This window comes from Salvelinus fontinalis, chromosome 36 (assembly GCF_029448725.1).
Source record: "Salvelinus fontinalis isolate EN_2023a chromosome 36, ASM2944872v1, whole genome shotgun sequence".
NCBI classification, from domain to species: Eukaryota; Metazoa; Chordata; class Actinopteri; order Salmoniformes; family Salmonidae; genus Salvelinus; species Salvelinus fontinalis.
In genome coordinates, this window is record NC_074700.1 from 13,990,878 (window position 1) to 14,011,787 (window position 20,910).

The 20,910-nt window shown below is 43.0% G+C and overlaps 1 pseudogene; it reads right to left on the reverse strand.

The window, feature by feature from the left end:
* Nucleotides 1-20,910, reverse strand: part of LOC129835426 (dynein axonemal heavy chain 2-like) — a 214,451-nt pseudogene that overhangs the window by 114,183 nt on the left and 79,358 nt on the right.

Here is a 20,910-nt window from a genome sequence, read left to right on the forward strand (position 1 = left end):
ACCATGTACAGACTCAGTGAGCATAGCCTTGCTATTGAGAAAGGCCACCGAAGGCAGACCTGGCTCTCAAGAGAAGAGAGACTATGTGCACACTGCCCACAAAATGAGGTGGAAACTGAGCTGCACTTCCTAACCTCCTGCCAAATGTATGACCATATTAATGACACATATATCCCGTAGATTAAACACCCACAAATTATTCATTAAAAAAAAGAAAACTCACATATCTTTTGGGTGAAATACCACAGTGTGCCATCACAGCAATACTTGTGACCTGCTGCCACAAGGGCAACCAGTGAAGAACAAACACCATTGTAAATACAACCTATATTTATGTTGATTTATTTTCCCTTTTGTCCTTTAACTATTTTGTAATGAGTGCGCTGAGTCGCACACGCTCCAGCAGGTATATTTCACTGGTCATCCCCAAAGCAAACACTTACTTTGGCCGCCTTTCCTTCCAGTTCTCTGCTGCCAATGACTGGAACGAATTGCAAAAATCACTGAGGCTGGAGTCTATTATCTCCCTTTCTAACTTTAAGCATCAGCTGTCAGAGCAGCTTACCGATCATTGTACCTGTACACAGCCAATCTGTAAATAGCATACCCAACTACCTCATCCCCATATTGTTATTTTTCCTCTTGCTCTTTTGCACCCCAGTATCTCTACTTGCATACCATCATCTGCACATCACTCCAGTGTTAATGCTAAATTGTCATTATTTCACCTCTATGGCCTATTTATTGCCTTCCTCCCTACTCTTCTACATTTGCACACACTGTACATAGATTTTTCTATTGTGTTATTGACTGTACATTTGTTTGTGTGTAACTCTGTGTTGTTTTTGTCACACTGCTTTGCTTTATCTTGGCCAGGTCGCAGTTGCAAAAGAGAACTTGTTCTCAACTGGCCTATCTGGTTAAATAAAAGTGAAATAAAAATAAATAAAAAGTTGGGAAGCAAGTAGTGAGGAAGGAGTGGAGGAGTGAGGAGTGAGTGTTTTAATAAATAAACAAAACACAAAACACAAACAGCGCACCGACATGAAAACAGAGTCAATAACACCTGTGGAAAGAACCAAGGGGAGTGACAGATAGAGGGAAGATAATCAAGGAGGTGAGGGTCATGAGGTGCGGGTGGGTGACACGATGGTGACAGGTGTGCGGGATAATCAGCAGTCTGATGACCTAGAGGCCGGAGAGGGAGGAGAGGGAGATATAATGACATTTGAAATGTCTATTATTTTGTTTATTACACTTTTGTTTATTATCTATTTCACTTGCTTGCAAATGTAAACGTGTTACCCATGCCAATAAAACCCCTTAAATTGAAATGGAATTGAGAGGAAGAGAGAGAGGTGTAAATAGCATACCCAACTACCTCATCCCCATATTGTTATTTTTCCTCTTGCTGAGAGAGACAGAGAGCAGGAAAGAGGGTTTGAGGGTTTGGCTGGGGTCCCAGGTCCCCCAGTCGGACCCTGCCAGATACCCACAAAGCCCTCAATCTCCCACAGCCCCCCCGCCCCGCTCTGTCACACGACAGCTTTGATTTAGGAGATATTTGATCTACACACACAAAACCCCCCCTTCTCTTCCACTTCCCAGACTGGGCCCCTGCTAAGTCGCTCACCACCACACAGACTGCCCTTCGACGGGGTCCCCCCAGCCTCAGCCCCAGCCTCACTTCTAAGCTTCTATACTCCCAGGCAGGACGTTCAGCTTCAGACAGACAGACCCACCACCACCACCACCATTGTACCACAGCCTCTTATCTGCTTTCAATTAGACCCTTCACTGAGCTTCCTTCCTGCTTCTATTGTTACAGCCACAATGGTACTGCAGTAGAGTGACTGGAGATGTAATGAAGGAATAACAGCTTTATTCCATAACAGGATCCTGGATGGAGAGATCTCTATACTGTACGTGTGGCATTGGGCTGGTCCCAGGTCTCCCTGACGAAGGCCAAGATTAAAAACAGTTCAGAGTTTTTAATCTTTGTGTCCATTTCCATACAAATAAAGGCATTTTAATTAATTATATGAAGAGTGCCTTGGTGGTCCTCTCTTTTTGATGACCACCCCTTTTACCAAAGTGCACCTTCGGTCTACCAACATCTACTATTGTGTCTATAGCGCTTCCCTTCCTCCTTTTTTTCTACTGGTCCCAGGTCTGTTTGATCTGTCTTGCTGACTCCTATGGTCATTGTCACGCCAAACAGGACAGGTCTGGGATCAGACTTGAGTTGCCTAGTGCTTTCTTTTCTTTTTCTAAATGTTACCCCCTTTTCGTGGTATCCAATCGCTAGTAATTACTATCTTGTCTCATCGCTACAACTCCCGTACGGGCTCGGGAGAGACGAAGGTCGAAAGCCATACGTCCTCCGAAGCACAACCCAACCAAGCCGCACTGCTTCTTAACACAGCGTGCCTCCAACCCGGAAGCCAGCCGCACCAATGTGTCGGAGGAAACACCGTGCACCTGGCCCCCTTGGCTAGCGCGCACTGCCGCCGGCCTGCCACAGGAGTCGCTAGAGCGCGATGAGACAAGGATATCCCTACCGGCCAAACCCTCTCTAACCCGGACGACGCTGGGCAAATTGTGCGTCGCCCCACGGGCCTCCCGGCCGCGGCCGGCTGCGACAGAGCCTGGGCGCGAACCCAGAGACTCTGGTGGCGCAGCTAGCGCTGCGATGCAGTGCCCTAGACCACTGCGCCACCCGGGAGGCCCCTGCCTAGTGCTTTCTAAGGCTATTGCCAGGCGTACACGACTTTCCAAATCCTAACATCGCTGAGCCCCTCGTATTAAAACGACTGTCTTTCCTGTCGTTTTTAATCAACATCGCTTGTGAACTTACAAACTGTAACGATTACTTGCCTTTGGCTTTGGTTAAAGGCAAGTACAAACACATACTAGTAATCATCGCTCCTGCTTGAGAGTCCACACATTCTGGGTGATGCGGTACATCATTATCATTGGCTTCTTCTATGGCAAACACTCATTGGCTATTACTGATCACCGTTCTCCAAACTTGTCATTGCACATCTCACATTACAAGAGCATTGCAGATTTTGTGCCGATAAAATGTAACGTTTGAAAGTATCAGGACGTTTGGGAGTGCTCAAAGACAGGATCGCTAGCCATCAGATTGTGTCTCTGACCCGCTCACATTAAACGAGCGTCGGTGACGTCCGCCAAGAAGGCAACGACATGGGGATTTTGTCTCCTATCTCAAAAACTTGTCTGGGACAGCTACATCTTACCGAAAACCGTGTAGTGTACACCCCGCTTATGGGAGGTTGATGGTCTTTATTTATATACTATTCACAGACAGAGATAAGTATTTTTGATGAGATATTGATATCGTCTCTATACAAAACCATCAGACCAGTTAACTCCTTTTATCTTTGACTGTGATGTGCCCTTCACACAAAGAATGAATGTGATGTGGCTAACCCAAATGACTGGGATATTATTGTAGCGTGTGTGTATGTGTGCTTGTGTGTGGTGGTGGTCTGGACCTGAATACTAATGTCCCAGAGGACAAAGGCTCCATCCTGGCCACATTAACCTGCCCAGTGCTACATTCACAACCATTGTTTTCATCTTCCAAACATTCACCCCGTTCTCTTCTCAACTAGTTCTGAGCAGAAGGGAAGGGAAGGCTGAGGTGAGAGAAACAACCTTCAATGAGTTCTGGAATAGAACCGCAAAATAGAATTGTGGGGATAAAAGAAGAAGAAAGATAGAATAGAATTGTGAATACACAAAGTGAGGTGACTTTGTGGAACTTGAAGTGATGAATTTGACAGTGCTAAGGTGCACAATGTAACGTGCACAACTTCCCCACAGTGAGGACGAGGGGAGTGGTTCACATTCTTAGATGTGTTGAAAGTGTAAAAGTTTTGATTCAGATCTGGTGAGAGAAAGTAGTGTGAGAGCCAGAAGGAGAGATGGGAAGGAAATGTAACTTTGTCATGACAAAAACAACAAGACATCACATGTCTCTCTTTGTGCTCACATAAACCATAGTGAGAGAGGAGAGGATCCAGGGAGTGGAGCAAAGGGATGAGAGGGAGGTAAAGGAAAAGTAGGACAATGGTTTGTCGTCTTTGGTACAGTTTGGTACGCTGTGTCTTTGTTTTGAGTCATAGAATTATGTGCACACACGTGTGTGTGTGGAGTAGCAACGATTTCAAATCCACTTTTATGGAAACCGGAAATGACATAATAAATAAAAGGAAGGATGAATGATGGCACAGTCAGAATGGGGGACGATCCCCATAAACAACTGGTTCTGATACTTCTCTGATCCACACATCTATACACTACAGAGAGTGAATGAGAAGGAAGAATAGAGAGGGAGTGAGAAAGAGAGAGAGAGATACCCGCCAATTATCAAAATCCAGAAAAGAGACGTTAAATTCTACAACCACCTAAAAGGAAACGATTCCCAAACCTTCCATAACAAAACCATCTCCTACAGAGAGATGAACCTGGAGAAGAGCCCACTAAGCAAGCTGGTCCTGGAGCTCTGTTCACAAACACAAAACAGACCCCACAGAGCCCCAGGACAACAACACAATTAGACTCGAGAGAACAAAAAGATAATTACTTGGCACATTGGAAAGAATTAACAAAAAAACTGAGCAAACTAGAATGCTATTTGGCCCTAAACAGAGAGCACACGGTGGCAGAATACCTGACCACTGTGACTGGCCCAAAACGAAGGAAAGCTTTGACTGTGTACAGGCCATGGTGATGTCATGACTGTCCTGTGAGGATCACAATGGGTTAGATCAGCTCAGCAATGGTTGACAATCTCACCCACAGAAGAGACGAGGAGGGAACTGGGCCGGGTTGACAGTTCACACCCTGTTGTAAAATCCAGGTGAATGGGGCTCTTTCTCCCCCTCCCGTAAAATCCATCAGAGGATAGTCTTTGTTAACAGGCTTTAACATTCAAAACTATAACACGTTCAAAAGTGGATGCTGGAACAATAATTCTATAATAAGAATGATGTGAATAGTGAGTGGGGATCTATAGAAAACTAATGTCATATTGGACTTATTTTGTGATGTCATTAAAAACGGAATGGACGAATGCAAGTATTTTTGTTAAGATAGGAATGTGATTTTAGGAGGCATAAGAGAACTGGCAAATCAAATCTTATTGGTCAAATACACATGGTTAGCAGATGTTAATGCGAGTGTAGCGAAATGCTTGTGCAACTAGTTCTGACAATGCAGTAATATCTAACAAGTAATCTAACAAATTCACAACAACTACCTTATACACACCGAAATGTAAAGGGACGAATAAGAATATGTACATATAAATATATGGATGAGCGATAGAATACTGTATAGAATACAGTATTATACATTTGAGATGAGTAATGTGTAGGACATGTAAACATTAAAGTGGTGGTTTTTAAAGTGACTGGTGATACCTTTATTAAGTCCATTTATTAAAGTGGCCAGAGATTTGAGTCTGTATGTTGGCAGCAGCCACTCTATGTTAGTGATGGCTGTTTAACAGTCTGATGGCCTTGATGGTCTTTTGAAGCTTTGATGCACCTCGACAGACCTCCCCTTCTGGATGATAGCGGGGTGTACAGGCAGTGGCTCGGGTGGTTGTTGTCCTTGATGATCTTTTTGGCCGTCCTGTGACATCGGATGCTGTTGGTGTCCTGGAGGGCAGGTAGTTTGCCCCCGGTGATGCGTTGTGCAGACCGCACTAACCCTCTGGAGAGCCTTGCGGTTGAGGGCAGTGCAGTTGCCGTACCAGGTGGTGATACAGCCCAACAGGATGCGCTCGATTGTGCATCTGTAACAGTTAGTGAGTGTTTTAGGTAACAAGGTCAAATTTATTCAGCCTCCTGAGGTTGAAGAGGCGCTATTGCGCCTTCTTCACCACACTGTCTGAGTGGGTGGACCATTCCAGTTTGTACGTGATGTGTACGCCGAGGAACTTAAAACTTTCCACCTTCTCCACTACTGTCCCGTCGATGTGGATGAGGGGGGAGGGGGCTCCCTCTGCTGTTTCCTGCAATTGAATATCCTTTCCACAGTAAGTAGCCACGCCCCGATTGAGGTCAGAGAGCGTATCAGCCTGATGGAGCCGCCCCCTTCGGCCAGAGTGCATAAATGGATTGCCCACAGAGATTAACATTAGACCATGAAAGACGGGGAGTTGCAGCCCACGTCTAAAGTGGTTTAAACGCTGAATCTCAGAGATCAGGAAACGGGAGCTACACATTTGAAATGGTTGGAACTTTAAACCTCAACAAGAGGTGAAGAAATAAACTCACCTTCCTTTAGACCGGACATTGCCGGGTGGTAGCTGTGCGTGTGAAGTGGTCTGAATCCTGAACCCTGAGTAATTGGCACGAGGTGTGGGCGAGAGGCTCGCCTTCAAGACAATCACAGGTACTGCTGGTTAGCTGTTCTTTTGTCGGATATCGAGTAAAGCTAATCTAGGTAAGACTATCCTACTACGAGTCTCAAATCACTGTATTCTCCGACTATCATCACCAATGGGAACCATCGATATGGCTGGCTATCTTCCAGAGTGAACAACAGTAGAAAAGACGGGTCCGGACCCTTTTGGACAATCAGAGCATTACCACCGTGCAGCTGAAATGCCAACCCACATCCTTCCTAAGAAGGACTGGTTCTGACAGAGATAAATGGTGAACAAAGGCATACACATGTAAATACATTCATGATTTCTTATTCCAATTGGGCAGCGGTTCGTGTGCAAAGCATATGATTCATGTGAGAATAGTTCTAAAATGTATCCACGATAAGTGTCCCTTTTTCTCCACCCCCCATCTCTGTGGTAACAAGCTGTCACATTGTCAGTCCGCCAGGGACCTTCTTCTCATGTATTAAGTGAGTGTGTATGTTATTCTGTTTCTCAATTAGTTAGTTAGTAAAGAAATTATTTAACCAATTGGTGTAGTCCTGAATCATGAGTAAGGCTGGGGTTTTTGCAGATGCATGAGGTTAAGACTTCTAAGGATGATGATATTATAAGAGGTTATGATTAATATGTTGACTGTTTTATGGATGTGATAGGTAAAGACATTATAGAGTTTAATTTGGGAGATGGTGACTCTTTAAACAACCTCTTTGTGGAGCCCCAAATTCATAATGAGTTAATTGTTACATGATTAATTTAAATCGGGTAACAATTAAACATCGTTAGGGGATTAAATAAATAAGTCATCAGATTAATGAGAGTAGAGTCACGACAGTGAGCATAGCCTTGCTATTGAGAAAGGTCTCCGAAGGCAGACCTGGTTCTCAAGAAAAGACAGGCTATGTGCACACTGCCCACAAAATAAGGTGGAAACTGAGCTGCACTTCCTAACCTCCTGCCAAATGTATGACCATATTAGAGACACATATTTCCCTCAGATTACACAGACCCACAAAGAATTTGAAAACAAATCCAATTTTGATAAACTCCCATTTCTATTGGGTGAAATACCACAGTGTGCAATCACAGCAGCAAGATGCGACCTGTTGCCACAAGAAAAGGGCAACCAGTGAAGAACAAAAAACATTGTAAATACAACCCATATTTATTTATTTACCCTTTTTATTACTTTCACTATTAGCACATCGTTACAACACGGTATACAGACATAACATGACATTTGAAATGTCTTTATTCTTTTGGAACTTTCGTGAGTGTAATGTTTACTGTTAATTTTTTATTGTTTTATCTCACTTTTGCCTCTTTCTATATCACTTGCTTTGGCAATGTAAACATATAACCATAACATTAAAGCCCCTTGAATTGAATTGAGAGAGTTGAAACAATAAAAGGGCAACTAGTGGAGCACAAACACAATTGTAAATACAACCTATATTTGTTTATTTATCGATTTGCACATTGTTACAACATTGTACATCGACAATAATATAACACTTGAAATGTCTATATTTTTCTAAAACTTGAGTGAGCTAAATGACTCAAATGTACACTACCGTTCAAAAGTTTAGGGACACTTAGAAATGTCCTCGTTTTGAAAGAAAATCATTTTTTTTTTTACCATTAAAATAACATCAAATTGATCAGAAATACAGTGTAGACATTTTTATGTCGTAAATGACTATTGTAGCTGGAAACGGAAGATTTTTTATGGATTATCTACATAGGCGTACAGAGGCCCATTATCAGTAATGTAGATGTGTGTAGAGTGCGTGTGCTAGCGCTTGGGTGCGTATGTGTGTGTCTGTACCTTTGTATGTGTCTCTTCACAGTCCCCACGGTTCCATAAGGTGTATTTTTACACAGTTTTTTACATTTGATTCTACTGCTTGCATCAGTTACCAGATGTGGAATAGAGTTTCATGTAGTAATGGTTCTATGCAGTACTGTGCACCTTGTCACGTTCCTGACCTGTTTTTCCTTTTTCTTGTGTTTATTTAGTTGGTCAGGGCGTGAGTTGGGGTGGGTTGTCGAGGTGTTATTTTCTTGTTGGGTTGTTTGTGTTCGGCCGGGTATGATTCTCAATCAGAGACAGCTGTCAATCGTTGTCCCTGATTGAGAATCATACTTAGGCAGCCTGTGATTCACGTGGTTGCTGTGGGTGGTTGTATCGCGTGTCTGTGTTTGTACCACACGGGACTGTTTGCGGTTTGTCACGTTTGTTGTTTTGTATGTTAAGTGTTCATTCTATTTTCATTAAATATGAACACTAACCACTCTGCATATTGGTCTGATCCTTCTCGCCTCTCCTCCTCGTCCGAGGAGGAGGATTACGACGATCGTTACACACCTCCCATAGTCTGTTCTGGACTTGGGGATTGTAAAGAGACCTCTAATGGCATGTCTTGTGGGATATGCATGGATGTCCAAGCTGTGTGCAAGTAGTATAAACAGACAGCTCAGCACATTCAGCTTGTCAACACTTCTTACAGAAATGAACAGAGAACATGTCTGGAGGGGGCTGTGGGGGGTCATGGACCAGCTGGGAGGATCAGTCAACCAAGACAACCCAGCTTCACACACACACACACACACACACACACACACACACACACACACACACACACACACACACACACACACACACACACAGCATCAATGGAGCGATTTCAAAATAAATTAAAATTTTATTTTATAATTTATAATTTGTTTTAGGATATTTAATTCAAATTTTATAATTTTGAATTTGTGTTAGGACATTGAATTTTTATTCAATATTTTGTATTTGTAATGCACAAAATGAATTCGGAATGCACAAATGCATCCTAAATTGAACTTGTATTTCATGATTTGAAACTGAATTAAATGAATATTGCATTCAGTTTTAAAATTCAATTTCTAAATTCAGATTCAAAACGGCTCTAAAACATCATCCTGGTACTTTGCCAGCCAGGAAAAGTAGAAGAACAAGGATAAATCTGACTCCCTTCCAGACAATTCCGAAGTAACTAAGGCTACCACCTGACCTCATTAATGGCCATTGCATCGACTGTTTTTACTGGCAGAAGAAGCAAGAGACAGTATTGAGCAATAAGCAGTCATTTTAACCAACTCTTTTAAGAAAGGTCTCTTATTTGATAATAGGCTACACATGATCAAGCACAATGCCATGCGATGCCACTGTACCACCACTGTCAACGGTAAGTTTAACTGTCCGTCATGCTTTGATTACTCGCAACGCTAATTAGTGGAATGCAGGATACAGTGGGGGGTTAGTTCGTTTTAGTTTTGACCTATTCTAACTAAGACAAAGTGTGATACATTGATTGATGTTACATTTTCGTTTATCAGACCAACCATAACAGCCCAAAAACCAAAAACAGGCTTCTTGTGGAGGTAGCTAGCTATGCTAGCAGCAGTTTACACAATACCATGGCCTGGTTAGCCAGATCCAGATGTTTCTAACATGTAGCCATGGTTTACCCCTCAGTCTCATACAGTAACATATGTACACTGTTTGTTGGCAACCAGGCAGTGCCCTGCCTCCTAGAGTTTGTTTAGCAGACAAAGAAAGAAGCCAGCAGACTCCAACTCAGTTTAAAGTGGGCAAATCTTTTTTGACATCCTCCAACATCTACACCATTAAATGATTACATTTTGGTCAGATGTACAGACCATCCTTTCTTAAAGTATGGGTCACAACCCATGGTGGGTAGCAACTTGTCAGAGCAAATGTATAATTCATTACTGGAATTGATTTGTCCAAGTGCAAATGCGCTCACTGTTCAGTGCACTCTCTGCTTAGCAGTGATCTCTGCTCAGTTTGTCAGTTTGCCGTTTTCTTGAAGATCACTCCGTGACCCACACGCTGCTGCGCTGTCGTTCAGCAGCAGATGATGTGCTGTCAGCCACTGACTTGTCATTCCCACTCGCCATCACTCACCACTGTCATCAAATGGACTCAAGCTAGCCACAAGTTCTGACTGAGCTCAATCGTCATAAAACGCAAATACAGCGATGAGTTTCTCTCTCTTGGTTTCATACACACTTTGGGAAATAATGAGGAATGCCCACAATGTGTTTTGTGCGGGGAAGTGCTTTGTAATGAGTCTCTCAAAATGAACAAATTAATAAAACGACACGTTCTGACCAAACATCCACAGCATCCACAGTAAACCCAGGGAGTTCTTTCAGAACAGGGAAGAATGCTTCAGGAAACATTGCGCCGATGGTGGTAAAGTAAGTCAGCTAGCAAGGCATTGTTGTCATTTTATAACAGGTGATGGTATGCAGAAATAAGGGAGTACTATCTCTCATACTAGTAGATGCGCGTTTCTCTTTCAAACAATCCCCTGACCTTGTACACATCTAATAGCTAACGTTAGCCAAAGCAAGCTACAGTAGCAACCGTAAGTAACAGTTATACAGATGAAGATGAAAAATGATCAGGCCTACTGTACATCTTACTGTAGAAATTATTGTTTGCAACTGTTGCTGTTAAAATACAAGTAACATTTTTTTTATTCTGAACTGGAATAAACTGAAGCAAGATGCTTTTAGAGGCAAACCCACTCACACAGTTCTGGGTTGTTGATCTACAGCAGGAAGTGGTCTCCTGCCTGACTGAGAAAGCAGTAGATGTTCTCAACCAGTTTGGCACCACATACCTATGCGAGTCAGGTATACTTAAAAAAACAAGTACAGAAACAGACTCGATGCTGAGCATGACCTCCATGTTGCACTGTCAAAACCAGAGTCCAGAATAGACATGCTTGTTAAAAAATTCAACCTGTGTGATTTGATCAATCAGTATATTCCAGTTCTGAATAAACAAATAGTTATTGTATTTTAACAGCAACAGTTCCAACTTAGACTTTTTATCAACAATACTTTCTACAGTAAGATGTGCAGTAGGCATGATCACTTGTCATCTGTACTATTACTTAGAGTTGCACTATCAAAACTGAGCCTGTGTGTGTGTTCTGTTGTACATCTTTTGTAGACGTAGAGTAGGTGAATGGATGATCTCTGCATGTGTGGTTCCCACCATGAAGCATGGAGGGCCCTCACACCTACGGCCCTCAAAGAACTTCACTGGACTCTATGCAAACTGGAAACCACATATCCTAAGGCCGCATTTATTGTAGCTAATCTGTGGAAAAAAAGCTAATCTGAGGAAAACGCTACCAAAGTTCTACCAGCACATTGACTGTAGCACTCGCTCTGAGAAATCATTGGACCACTATTACACAGCTTTTCGAAATGCTTACAAGGCCCTCCCCCGCCCTCCCTTCGGTAAATCTGATCATGACTCCATTTTCATCCTCCCTTCCTGTAGGCAGAAACTCAAACTGGAAGTACCCGTGCTAAGGACTATTCAACGCTGGTCTGGCCAATCGGAATCCATGCTTCAAGATTGCTTTGATCACGCGGACTGGGATATGTTTCTGGTAGCCTGTGAGACCAACATCAACGAACACACAGATATGGTGACTGAGTTTATCAGGAAATGTATAGGAGATGTTGTACCCACTGTGACTATTAAAACATACCCAAACCAAAAACCTTGGATAGATGGCAGCATTTGCACAAAACTGAAAGCGTGAACCACCACATTTAACCATGGCAAGGTGTCTGGGAATACGGCCAAATACAAACAGTGTAGTTATTCCCTCCATAAGGCTATCAAACAGGCAAAATGTCAGTACAGAGACAAAGTAGAGTAGCATATTCAACGGCTCAGACACGAGATGTATGTGGCAGGGTCTGCAGACAATCACAGACTACAAAGGTAAAAACCAGCCACGTCGCGGACATAGACGTCTTGCTTCTGGATAAGCTAAACACCTTTTTCGCGTGCTTAGAGGATAACACAGTGCCACCAACACGGCCAGCTACCAAGGACTGTGGGCTCTCCTTCTCCGTGGCCGACGAGAGTAAGACATTTGAGGGTGTTAACCCTCGCAAGGCTGCCGGCCCAGATGGCAACCCTAGCCGCGTCCTCAGAGCATTCGCAGACCAGCTGGATGGAGTGTTTACGGACATATTCAATCTCTCCCTATCCCAGTCTGCTGTCCCCACATGCTTCAAGATGTCCACCACTGTTCCTGTACACAAGAAAGCAAAGGTAACGGAATTAAATGACTACCGCCGCGTAGTACTCACTTCTATCATGATGAAGTGCTTTCAGAGACTAGTCAAGGATCATATCTCCTCTACCTTACCTTACCTGACACCCTAGACCCACAGCAATTTGCTTTCGGCCCCAATAGATCCACAAACGATGCAATCGGCATCGCACTGCACACTGCCCTATCCCATCTGGACAAGAGGAATACCTATGTAAAAATGCTGTTCATTGACTATAGCTCAGCATTCAACACCATAGTACGCTCCATAGTACCCTCATCATTAAGCTCGGGGTCCTGGGTCTAAACCCCGCCCTGTGCAACTGGGTTCTAGACTTCCTGACAGGCCGCCCCCAGGTGGTGAAGGTAGGAAACAACACCTCCACTTTGCTGATACTCAACACAGGAGCCCCACAAGGTTGCATGCTCAGCCCCCTCCTGTACTCCCTGTTCACCCATGACTGCATGACCACACACACCTACAACTAAATGATCAAGTTTGCAGACGACACAACAGTAGTAGGCCTGATTACCAACAATGCCGAGAAAGCCTACAGGGAGGAGGTGAGGGCCCTGGGAGTAATAACCTCGGACTAAACGTCCACAAAATGAACAGGAATGCAAACTGGTGAGGGCCCAAAAAGGTGACTTTTTGGTTGTTGCACTGAAACATGCAAAAAAATCCCTGCTAGGGGGAAATGCAGGTTTTAACTAATTAAACAACAAATAATATGATCTACATGATCAGTCTCTGTGTGTAAAATAAAAAGTGGTTCATGTGAACCTAACTCACAACAAAAAAATGTAAAGAAAGCAATCCAATGTTATTTGTTTCCTAGACTTTACTGCAAATGACACTTTTGAGAAAAAACAATACACTAATATTGCAGTTAGCCATGACAACCTTTATAATAGAACACTTGTTACCATGACAGCCTTTATAATAGAACACTTGTTACCATGACAACCTTTATAATAGAACACTTGTTACCATGACAGCCTTTATAATTGAACACTTGTTACCATGACAGCCTTTATAATAGAACACTTGCTACCATGACAGCCTTTATAATAGAACACTTGTTACCATGACAGCCTTTATAATAGAACACTTGTAACCATGACAGCCTTTATAATAGAACACTTGTTACCATGACGGCCTTTATAATAGAACGCTTGTTACCATGACAGCCTTTATAATAGAACGCTTGTTACCATGACAGCCTTTGTAATAGAACAATTGTTACCATGACAGCCTTTATAATAGAACGCTTGTTACCATGACAGCCTTTATAATAGAACACTTGTTACCATGACAGTCTTTATAATAGAACACTTCTTACCATGACAGCCTTTATAATAGAACACTTGTTACCATGACAGCCTTTATAATTGAACGCTTGTTACCATGACAGCCTTTATAATTGAACGCTTGTGACCACACACATCTAAATATTGCACTTAGGAAAAAACATCTTAAAGTAGAAATAGAATGAAACAAACAGACATTCTATTTTTGCTCTATTATAGTGGCCACTACAGTAGACATCAATCAAGAGCATAAGGCTACATCTGTGCAAAAACATTTTATAAATCCCTCCTCACTCACACACAAGTGTTACTGTTCAACACAACAAAAGCAATACATTTGGGCTACACATTATTACATTGTACACTTTCTGCCTGTGGACATCTGTTCTACAATGTGCCAGCAGAACATGATACCCTTTGTTGGCATAATTGATCTCTTTCAGGCAGAGAGGACACCTGGCTTTCCCCTTTTTATCCACTGTATTGAAAAAGTGAGAAAGAGGGAAAGCCAGGCCCAGCTTCAGTACACTTGATCCCTGAATCCACTTGATTAACAAGCAACGCCTAATTTTCATCTAATTCTCTCATTCTGAAAATTAACCACATACTGTAGAGGGAATACATTAGTTAGCAGATAATGGTTAGCTAGTTAACATTTCACACAGATTGCCAGGGTCCAGTAAGCAACTAATGCATTATAACTTGAGGAACGGCAAGGAGTCGTATACCAGTTAATACTATAGCGAATTGGTTAGGTTACTAATGTTAGCTCATCTGATGTCGTAACGTTAGCTACCTAACGTTAGCTGTCTGACTTTATTAGCCAGCAAATTTTCATGAACTCAATAATTTGATCAGTTAAATTGGCTAATGTTGCTCAACATTTCTCTGGCTAGCTAACGGAGAATTTGATCCAGCTACTATAGCAACATACTTAACAATTGTTTTTCGGTTACAGCTCATGAAGCACACGGTCAAGCCTCTCACCTAACGTTACCTCTTCGTTATCGTTCAGGGGACGTGCTGCTGTATAGGTGCCTTTCCACTCTCCGCTGTCTTACCAGAGTGCACGCTGATGCTGCAAGTTGGTTGTCTCTTCACTCTTCAGTCGCGTGCTGCATTCTGTTGTTATATGAACGATCTTGGATCTTGGATACAGCCAGTATTGGTCCAAACGCGCATCACTCATTTGCTTACTACAGCCAGTAGTGATCCAAAGCCCCCCTCCCCTCCCAAACTACACAAATCAGATCTACACGAATCACATAGGTCAACTATTTTTTATTCAAAATGGCGAATTTCGCCGAAAGGTGACTAGTTGGCATCCCTGAACAAAGGAGCTGATCATGGACTTCAGGAAACAGCAGAGGGAGCACCCCCCTATCCACATCAACAGGACCGCAGTGGAGAAGCTGGAAAGCTTCAAGTTCCTCGGCGTACACATCACTGACAAACTGAAATAGTCCACCCACACAGACAGTGTGGTGAAGAAGGCACAATAGCGCCTCTTCAACCTCCGGAGGCTGAAGAAATTTGGTTTGGCACCTAAAACACTCACCACCTGGTATGGCAACTGCACCGCCTGCAACTGCAGGGTTCTCCAGAGGGTAGTGTGGTCTGCCCAACGCATCACCGGGGACAAACTATTTGCCCTCCAGGACACCTACAGCACCTGATGTCACAGGAAGCCAAAAAGATCATCAAGGACAACAACCACCCGAGCCACTGCCTGTTCACCCCGCTATCATCCAGAAGGCGAGGTCAGTACAGGTGCATCAAAACTGGGACAGAGAGACTGGAAAACAGCTTCTATCTCAAGGCCATCAGTCTGTTAAATAGCAATTACTAGCACCTTAGAGGCTGCTGCCCTATATACATAGACTTGAAATCACTGGCCACTTTAATAATGGAACACTAGTCACTTTAATAATGTTTACATATTTTGTATTACTCGTCTCATATGTATATACTGTATTCTATTCTACTGTATTTTAGTCTATGCCGCTCTGACATTGCTCATCCAAATATTTATATATTCCATTCCTTTAGATGTGTGTACTGTGTATTGTTTTGAAATTGTTAGAAATTACTTGTTCGATATTACTGCACTGTTGGAGCTTGAAACACAAGCATTTCCCTACACCCTTAATAACATTTGCTTTTTTGTGACCCTAAAAAATGTATTTGATTTGAATGGTTAACAGAGAAATAGGTATTCCTATATGCTTAATTTAGAGTTATTCATTTTACTTTAGTTGTTCTACAAACGTTGGGCAATATGTTGAGATTTTGAATACAAGGCTGCATGATGCGACTCTAAAGATGATTAGAAAAAAGTCGCTTGAAAGGAGTGAGCTCTGTTTTTTTGCGCAGGCCGTACCGTAGACACTACATCAGTCACTCATTCACAATTTGACAAGCACTTGATAATGCCTGATGTTTTGGTCACTTTTGAATGCTGGCGGTGCCCTCACTCTAGTGGTAGCATGAGACGGGGTCTACAACCCACACAAGTGGCTCAGGTAGTGCAGTTCATCCAGGATGGCACATCAATGCGAGCTGTGGCAAAAAGGTTTGCTGTGTCTGTCAGCGTAGTGTCCAGAGCATGGAGGCGCTACCAGGAGACAGGCCAGTACATCAGGAGACGTGGAGGAGGCCGTAGGAGGGCAACAACCCAGCAGCAGGACCGCTACCTCCGCCTTTGTGCAAGGAGGTGCACTGCCAGCGCCCTGCAAAATGACCTCCAGCAGGCCACAAATGTGCATGTGTCTGCTCAAACGGTCAGAAACAGACTCCATGAGGGTGGTATGAGGGCCCGACGTCCACAGGTGGGGGTTGTGCTTACAGCCCAACACCGTGCAGGACGTTTGGCATTTGCCAGAGAACACCAAGATTGGCAAATTCGCCACTGGCGCCCTGTGCTCTTCACAGATGAAAGCAGGTTCACACTGATTACATGAGCACATGTGACAGACGTGACAGAGTCTGGAGACGCCGTGGAGAACGTTCTGCTGCCTGCAACATCCTCCAGCATGACCGGTTTGGCGATGGGTCAGTCATGGTGTGGGGTGGCATTTCTTTGTGGGGCCGCACAGCCCTCCATGTGCTCGCCAGAGGTAGCCTGACTGCCAATAGGTACCGAGATGAGATCCTCAGACCCCTTGTGAGACCATATGCTGACACATGCACATTTGTGGCCTGCTGGAGGTCATTTAGGAACTGAGAAGTGGTCTGTGATCACCACCTGCAGAATCACTCCTTTTTTGGGGGTGTCTTGCTAATTGCCTATAATTTCCACCTTTTGTCTATTCCATTTGCACAACAGCATGTGAAATTTATTGTCAATCAGTGTTGCTTTCTAAGTGGACAGTTTGATTTCACAGAAGTGTGATTGACTTGGAGTTACATTGTGTTGTTTAAGTGTTCCCTTTATTTTTTTGAGCAGTGTATATATATATATATGTGTGAAATTTGTTTTGATTTAGAATGGACCATTATCATGCACCTGTATGGGAAAAAATATATGTAATCTATTCACTTAAATAGCAAATGGAGGACGCCTTTCCACGTGGTTTATTTTCATGCCAGCTAGGTAGGCTATACTCCTGTTGTAAATATAAGCAATGTGCTTAATAATAGGAAAGTTGAGAAATAAATATAGTAGGTATAGCCTATAGAAAGCTGATGGGATCCTCCTCTTTTTAATAGAGGCCATCACTCTGTTTTCTCGTGCAATTGCATAGCCTATTGAAATGTTGCGCAACATGAGCTAATGGGCTTAACTAGTGTTTAACTAGATTTTCGAATACATTTGCATTGACGTCAGAGTGATTAGAGGGACAATAGAGTGCTGAGTACCAGGCAGTTAGCACGTTTGATAGGCTATAAATCACCATCAGCAGCATTAGAGCTTGAAAAATCCTAATTACCGTGATTGAATAGTCACATGGAATTTGACCCGTGACCGCTGGTGTGGCATTAATACGTCATCACAACAACCCTAGTTATAGTCTTCTTCTAAAATGGATTAAATAGTTTTCGGCCTCGAGTCTTCTTGGGTATGACGCTACAAGCTTGGCACACCTGTATTTGGGGAGTTTCTCCCATTCTTCTCTTCAGATCCTCTCAAGCTCTGTCAGGTTGGATGGGGAGTGTCGCTGCACAGCTATTGTCAGGTCTCTCCAGAGTTGTTCGATCGGGTTCAAGTCCGGGCTCTGGCTGGGCCACTCAAGGACATTAAGAGACTTGTCCCAAAGCCACTCCTGCATTGTCTTGGCTGTGTGCTTAGGGTCGTTGTCCTGTTGGAAGGTGAACCGTCGCCCCAGTCTGAGGTCCTGAGCACTCTGGAGCAGGTTTTCATCAAGGATCTCTCTGTACTTTGCTCCGTTCATCTTTCCCTCGATCCGGACTTGTCTCCCAGTCCCTGCCACTAAAAAACATCCCCACAGCATGATGCTGCCACCACCATGCTTCACCATAAGGATGGTGCCAGGTTTCCTCCAGACGTGATAATTGCCATTCAGGCCAGAGTTCAATCTTGGTTTCATCAGACCAGATAATCTTGTTTGTCATGGTCTTAGAGTCCTTTACGTGCCTTTTGGCAAACTCCAAGCTGGCTGTCATGTTTTACTCTAACATAAAGGCCTGATTGTTGGAGTGATGCAGAGATGGTTGTCCTTCTGGAAGGTTCTCCCATCTCCACACAGGAATTCTGGAACTCTGTCAGAGTACCATCGGGTTCTTGTTCACCTCCCTGACCAAGGCCCTTCTCCCCCGTTTGGGCAGTTTGGCCGGGCGGCCAGTTCTAGGGAGAGTCTTGGTGGTTCCAAACTTCTTCAATTTTAGAATGATGGAGACCTTGGGGACCTTCAGTGCTCCAGACATTTTTTGGTACCCTTCCCCAGATCTGTGCCTCGACACAATCCTGTCTCGGAGCTCTACGGACAATTCCTTCGACCTCATGGCTTGGTTGTTGCTCTGAAAGGCGCTGTCAACTGTGGGACCTTATATAGACAGGTGTGTGCCTTTCCAAATCATGTCCAGTCAATTGCATTTACCACAGGTGGACTCCAATTAAGTTTTAGAAGCATTTCAAGGATGATCAATGGAAACAGGATGCACTTGAACTAAATTTCGAGTCTCATAGCAAAGGGTCTGAAAACTTATGTAAATAATTTGCAAGCAATTCTAAAAACCTGTTTTAGCTTTGTCATTGTGGGGTATTGTGTGTAGATTGATGAGAAAAAAAAAAAAAAATTTTTAGAATAAGGCTGTAACGTAACAAAATGTGGAAAAAGTCAATGGGTCTGAATACTTTCCAAATGCACTGTGTATAGTGTATGTTACTGTATGAGACTGAGGGGTAAACCATGGCTGCATGTTAACACATGGCTGGCTAAGCAGGCCATGGTATGGGGTAAACTGTTGCTAGCATAGCTAGCTATCTCCATAAGAAGCCTGTTTTGTGCCGGTCTGGTTGCTCTGATTAAATAAAATGAAACAACCAATGTGTTACAGTTTCCCTTAGTTTTATTTAACCCAAGAGTTTACATTGCAGTTGACAAGCAGCTCAGTTAGCAACATATTTTTCTAACCTATTCTAGCTAGTTAGCTAAAGTTACCCCCTATAGTACATTCCACTATTTAGCGTTGTGAGGGGTCAAAGTATGACAGATTTAAAACTTGACAGAGTTAAGACGACTCCTTTCAGCTAATATGAATGCTCACTGATGACGCTCGCTTATTCTGCCAGCAAAGACAGTCAACGCAACAGCCATTAATACAGTCAGGTGGTAGCCTGTTTTACTTTGCGATTGGCTGGAAGGGAGTTCGATTTATCATTGCACTTCTACACTTCCTGGCTGGCAAAGTACCACGATGTTGTTGAGAGCAGTTTTGAATCTGAATTTGAATGCATCTGAGAAAATGAATTCATGGAACTTTGGTAAACTTGAAATGATAGTTTGTAAATGTGATACCCAGAAAACGAATGCAATATCTACCACATTGAAACTGAACATATAAATATTGAATTTGAATATTGAATTACATTTCAAAAGGCAATATTCATTCAATTCAGTTTCAAATCATGAAATACAAGTTCAAATTAGGAATGTAATGATTCAATTTGTGCATTACGAATAAACAAATATTGAATTCAATATCCTAACACAAATTTTCAAATTCTAATTCAATATCCTAACACATTCAAAATAATAAAATTCAAATACAATTTCTGTTGGCATTGACATCACTCCATAAGCATCCCTATGGTGCTACTGTTATGATACCTTACAGTCTCTGAGATTCAAACCTTTGTGCATGTGTAGAGCAGGGTTGGGCCCAACTCTGTTTCAATCCAGTCAATTCAGGAAGTTAATGACAATTCCAAAATTTTCAATATGGATTTCTCTATTCTTGAGCTGGAATTGTAGTTAAATCTTCTGAAGAATTCAAATGGAATTCACGCCAACCCTCATGTGCATCTGTACGTGATCTTCTGTATTTATGGCTATAAGTATGGCTATAAGTTATCTGTGTATGGCTGTGTGTGCTAGCAGGTGACCTGAGCTGTTGTCCTGGAAGGCAGTGTGCATCTCTCTTCCTGAACTGCTATGCTGAGAAGACGAGGCTGCTCTTGAACTTGTCCTTGTGATTCTTCAGCATGATGTCACTGTCTATGACCACCTGTTGGAACCACACCTACTACCTATTCAGGCCCTCCAACATCTCCTGCACCCGGGGGGAGAGAAGGGGGCTTAGAGGTGTGTGTGGGGGTTGGGTGTGTGTGTGCACGTACGGTACATATGTGTGTGCGTCCGTGTGGTGTGTGTGTGCTACTCATAGCCTGGTCCACGGTGACATCATACTTCTCCAGAATAGCAAACTGTTCATGGATGGAAGGGATCTGACACTATGTTCTGAAGGTCCACCTCCAACCCAAACCCAACGGTCCTATGTGACCTCAGTGTTTATTTATTTATTTATTTATTTTTTTATTTATTTAACCTTTATTTAACCAGGTAG